Source organism: Arachis hypogaea, chromosome 20 (genome assembly GCF_003086295.3).
Source record: "Arachis hypogaea cultivar Tifrunner chromosome 20, arahy.Tifrunner.gnm2.J5K5, whole genome shotgun sequence".
Taxonomy (NCBI): Eukaryota; Viridiplantae; Streptophyta; class Magnoliopsida; order Fabales; family Fabaceae; genus Arachis; species Arachis hypogaea.
Window position 1 is genome coordinate 73,119,039 of NC_092055.1, and position 6,043 is coordinate 73,125,081.

The 6,043-nt window shown below is 34.8% G+C and overlaps 1 long non-coding RNA gene across 1 annotated transcript; it reads right to left on the reverse strand.

Moving 5' to 3' along the window:
• LOC140182625 (uncharacterized) lies at positions 1-1,870 on the reverse strand. Its single transcript, XR_011878585.1, has 2 exons — positions 1,721-1,870; positions 1-1,605 (listed from the first exon to the last, which is right to left on the reverse strand). It is a non-coding gene; the product is annotated as an uncharacterized lncRNA (long non-coding RNA).
• Between the last annotated feature and the right edge of the window lie 4,173 nt (positions 1,871-6,043).

Genomic DNA, 6,043 nt, shown 5'->3' on the forward strand with positions numbered 1-6,043 from the left:
TTATTCTGAATCATATAAATAACAAATGGAAGTCTTATACAAATAAATATTGTGGGCAAAATGTTTTTCACGTTTTTTGCATTGAGCGCGCCATATGAAACTCTGCACTTTTGAGGGATATTCAGATGCCAAATAGATGACCAAACCTTTTCATATGGCAAGAGAATTGGTTCCTTCAATTATGTTAGTGTGATTATTCATAATCATATTGACGTACATACTGTATTCTCCATTTCTTGACCATTGCCAGCAGAAGACATCCTCCTTATTGAGAGATGAGATAGTGATAGAGCCAAGATTTATCTTCTCAAATTGTAGGAAATTTTTCATCACCAAATTTTGATCCCAATAGGATCTATTAAGTATTAATTAATTTCTATTGAGGGCCAGATTGTGCAATATGTAAAACAAAATAGTAAAAAAAAGATATAGAGAAAAAGCAGTGTAGTACAGCTATATGATCATATAGCTAAATGCATTAGCTCAATACAAGTAATGACCCTCCAAAGCTAATATGGTACCACACTCCAAATTCTGAAAAAATACAAGACATAAAAAAAACTGATAAATGTTCATATCAATAGATTTAAGCATTTTGAAATATGAACATTGTAGTTTCAGAAAGATAAGGTAGCAAAATTTAGGAAAAGTGTTGTCAAAAGGTGTAAAAAAAATTATTAAAGAACTTCATTTCGCATTTATACTTAGATTATAACCAAACACGGTTTAAATTATACTTCAAAATACGGTTATAATCAAATCCGCTAAGAATAATAATTAAATTCAAAAATCTAAATCAAAGAAAAAAAAATCAAATTATAATCAAATTCACTTCAAATCATAATTTAAAATTTAACTATAATCAAACACTAAGACCTAAATCAAAGTTCAAACTCATGTTAATCAAACACATAATAAAGAATTGTAGATTATAACCATTAAAATAAATTAGCTCCAAATAAACCATGAAAAATTCTAAACCAATTAAATAAGTAGTATTATTAAATGCAATTTTTTTCGCTTAGTTTTAAGATTATTTGTGATATGCGATTAAATTCCCATACCTCTATGCTCCCAGCCTCCCACACCCCTCAAACTTGAAGTAATCTAATGTGTGTTTGATATGAAACAAGATTAGGCCAAATTTAAAATGTTAAAAATTAAAAACATAGGAAAAAAAAGACATATCTTTATTTAAGTATTTTCACAAGTAAGTGGTTCTCAAGTGTAATGAGACACTCACAATAACCAGTTTAACAACAAATGTATTAACTAGACTAATAATCAAATCAAATTCAAATACAAATAAAAGTACAGAATCAGATTATAACTAAACAATGCTAAAGATAATAATCAAATATGTTTAGGATTTCAAAAATTAAAAAAGAACTCAGGAAATGAAAACCAAAAAGAGAAGGAAGTTCCATCCAAATTAATACAAAGAAGAAGCATGAGAAATTTTATTTTGGAGAGCTTACTGGGGACTCCACCCATGACCTTGGTGATGGGGAATTGAACAAGCTTTGCATTGAGATCTTTCAACTAATTAAGAAGCCTTGATTTCGTCTTGCTCCTCAATTTATACACCTTATTCTTGCTTTTACGCTGAAACAAAAGCATCGAATATGGAAGCGAATACTAGAAATGATCCTTGTGGAAAAGAAAATGTAGTGAAAATCTAAAATGAAGAAGAGAAGAAGCTCAAAAGTTGTCTGATTACAGTGAATGATAAAAATGAAGCTAAAAATGTGACCGAGAGGAGAAAGAGTCTTCGATGTGCGGTGTGCGAGTGTGGGAGTTGGGTCTCTAAGCATGCTTTTGGTTAATATCTCTCGACACTAAAAACATAGATATAGTAGTATATGTCTATTATTTATTTGTTAGGACACAAATTTTTTTTATGAATACAATAATACATAAATATATACAAAATATATATTTTTACCGTCGCTCTTTTAAATTTTGAATCGAGACATTAACACACCATTTATAAAAGATAAAATTTTATATTTTTATTTATTTATTTTTTTTTTAATTCTAACTATGTCCCTAATTCATCTAATTCTATTTTTTTTTCTTATCTTCTCTATTTTGTATTTCTAATCCCAAAATTCTTTCAATCTCCACATTCTTTCTTCCATCCTCCTTCTTTCATGACCGTGTCCCTCTTCCACACCACCTCTACATTTCTTCTTCCATCCTCCCTCTTTCATGACCGTATCCCTCTTCCACATCACCGTCATAGTCATTGTCTCTTCTCTCTTTCTCATTTCTTTTTCTCTTCTTTTCTTTTCATTGCTACATCTATCACCTCTACTTTCCCCTCCAATGTTGTGTCCTTTCACACCGCGCGCTGCTGTCGGCCACCACCATTGACGCCCCTTTTCTTTTCTTCATCCTCTTCTCTCTTTCTCTCTTCACGCCGTTGCGCCCATCACTACCATTGGTCATCATTTTCTATCAGATTTATTTATTCTTTTTCATTTATTTCAACATTTTCAGTTTTTTTAATGAAAAAATTGAATTATTAAACTGATGAATAAATAAAATTTGAAGATATTATTTTGTGATAAAGTTAAAAAAAATACTGCTGATGGTGGTGGTGGTGGTAGAAAGCTATGGTGGTGGGAGCATTAGTATTGGTGGTAGATGATGGTAGAGAACAAATAAGAATAAAATAGACATTTGAATTAAATTGTTGTGTCTTGTACACAATTTTTAAATACGTTCAAAAATTTATGTTTATCTGTGTCTATGTCTAAGGAGCATGTGAGTGCATGTAGGAGTGAGATTGAGATTGATTTTCGAGTTTTTTTTGGAGATTATGAAATATATTTATACTTTTATATTTGTGACTGATTTTGATGTACATCTAACATATTTTTTTTACGAGTCTACGGTCTATCCACTCACCAAAAGTTAAAGCAATGAGCATACATTTTGCTACCATGAGAAGTCTTAGAATTTTAATACTAATAACTCACTACAAGATTTTTAATAATTAGTGGAGTTTTTTAGTGAGAATTTTTAAAAATCTACACAAAATATTTTATTTGTGGCAAATTATAAAACTCCCCTGCATAATTATAAAAAAATCCCCCCAGGCCCCTACTGTTACACATAATTAGAATTCCCAAACCCCCTCCAAACAAACCCTAAACCTAGCAGTCGTTACCGTGTGAGAGAGAAAATATCATCAAAAGAGGTTAGCTTCAACCCTAAAGCTCACAGCCGTCGCCGCTTCCATCACCACCGCCATCACCACCACTATATCCATTCGTGTCCTTGTCGCCACCGCATGCTTTGATAATCTCTTTTCCCGTTGTCTTCTCCGTCGATGCATCGTCTCCCTTGGTCGCGACGCGGTAACTTTTGAGATTTTCCTCTCTCTCTCTCTCTCTCTCTCTCTCTCTCTTTTTCGTTCTTCGTGGAATATTTCCGATTACTTCTCTAATCTGGTTTGATTTATAACTTCTATGATTTTGGATTTGGCTTTTGTTACTTTTGCGATTATTCAGTAAATTTGATGAGGACACAATTTGTCTAGATATTTTTGCTTACTGATTTTTCAAGCTGGACATATGATCCTAATCATGTTATTCAAGCTGGATAAGAGTCAAGGGATCGTCTCAAGGAAGAAATGGATCAACTTCAAGCAACCATCCGGCAAAAGTTTGGCCCAAGAGACTCATGCAATGGACAAAGCATTCCCACGGATGAGTGTGTTGAGCAACAAGTGGAAAAGATGGAGAGTGTTGAACCGCTACATAATGATCTCTCCATCCCAACACCGCCCTCCATGGAAGAACACCCACATCCATCAACCCAAGAGCAACATGATACCAATTATGCTACTGACTCGGAACAAGAGAGAAGGGATCGGTTTCGCGAATTCATACTTCACAAGAAGCTAGAGGAGGCCCTAAAGGTGGAGGTAGGAGAGACCTTTGAAGGAAGTTGTCAAGAGGTGGAAGTCAACAAGGAGGAGCTGGATTGCGTATTAGAGCAAATGGAGAAAGCTGGAATTATCACAGAAGAAGACGTGGTTGAAGACATAGAGATTAAAGAAGAAGAAGCACAACCTCCCATGCTCTTGGTAAGTAATGAAGAAGAGATTGAATTGGAAGAAAGCTACCAGGAGGAAGAGGTTGAAATTGAAGAAGCTTGCAAAGAGGTGGAAGTTGTAAAGGAAGAGCTCAAGGGAATGGAGCTGGAAATCACCTTGCCAAAGTTGTTGAAGACCTCTCCCCCAAAGCCATCACCATCCATTCTTTCATTCAAGTGGGTAAATCTTGCAACTTTAAGCTTAATTATCCCACTTGAATATGCTTTACTTGAGACGGATGGGCAACTTAGAGCTCTTTGTGGCTATAAGAGTAAGAGGGAGATGGTCAGTGGTAAGAGTTATCATGCAAGGTTCAATATGGTTGCACGCTCCAAATTGAAGTACAAGGGTTGGTATAATTCTCAATTAAATGGGTCTAGGAAGTTATTTGGATATCTCCGTGAGAATTCCGATTGCTCACCACCCAAGTGAAAAAATGATGATCAACAAGAAGACGGGTGCAAAAGTAAGATTTGGGACCCCGGAATTCATTATAGCAATCAACACTCTTGGGGCCTTGTCACTTGCTTTAACTTGCTTGAAGGTTTTATGTGCCTAGTTTGGGATCCCGGAGGCTATTGAAATTACAAACACTGGTGGGATTCCTGGATGAGTTCAAGCATAAGCCACCATCACAGGGGGCTCACCAATTGTCCAACTTAAGGACTTTAACTAAAAGTGCTGGGTGGGAGACAACCCACCATGGTATGATCACTCTTTTTCAGTCTTAGTTTTATTCTTAAGTTTTATTTTATTCTATTTTTCTTAGTGTTCATTCATAATGCCTGCATCAGTGATAAACCACTATTTTATGGTTTATATTGTGTTTAATTGTGTGGTAGCGTGGACGACGCGGTAGCGTGGCAAGGAAAAATGCGAATGACGCGTCTGCATGGATGACGCGATCGCGTGACATGTGCGATTTGCATAATCTGCAGAATTCGCTGGGGGCGATTTTGGACCTTATTTCGACCCAGTTTTTGGCCCAGAACAGCAGACTAGAGCCAGAGAATATGCAGAAACAAAAGACAACATGGATTCTACACAGTTTTCAGTTTTAGATCTAGTTTTACTCCTTTAGGTTTCTTTCTCTAGGTTTAAGAATTTTAATTTTCAATTGGTCTTAGCATTGGAACATTGAGAAGAGTTATTTCCTCATCAAGACTTCGTCATTCTAGTTCGTTCTCTTAACTTGGTTTTATTCTTCCATGTTCTTTGCTTTGTTCAATTTTGTCATTTGAATACTTTCATGATTATTTAGTACAAGGATTATTTCTTCCATTTTAATTTGTTTTCCATTCCAATAACCATGTCTTCTTTTAATTCCCTTTCATGTGTTATGGATTTATTATCTACAATGAGTGAGTAGTTTCCTCACTTGATGGGGAGTTGATTGAAAGGTACTCTTGAGTTGGAAGGATTGAAAGAAAATTTGTAATTGGGTTAACTGTTGGATTGTTATCTAATCACTAACACCAATCCCTTTGAACTAAGTGGGTTGCAACTCGTGAACAGATCTAGCATTCCAACTTGTTTGACTTTCCTTTACCTAGTAAAGGATAACTAAACAGAACAACCATTAATTATAAATTAATCTTGAAATCATCCCATCAATAATAGAGATTCCAACTAATCGACTCCCAGTCAAGGCTTTTATTCATATTATTTGAATTTTCTCAATTTAACTTTCCACCTACTTAACTCAACTTCTTAGAACATCTGATTAATAAAATAGCACACTTTTCTGTAACTCGTTGGAAGACGACCTGCGACTTAAACTCCCAGTAATTTTTAATTTAAACTCTCTGTGACATATTTCTAAATTGATAGGCAGATTGTCGGTGAGTTAAGAACTATACTTGCAACGTAACTATTTTAATAATTTTTAATTCACCAACTTCTGTGCATCATCAATCAGCATCTGCATTTTGCATTCTG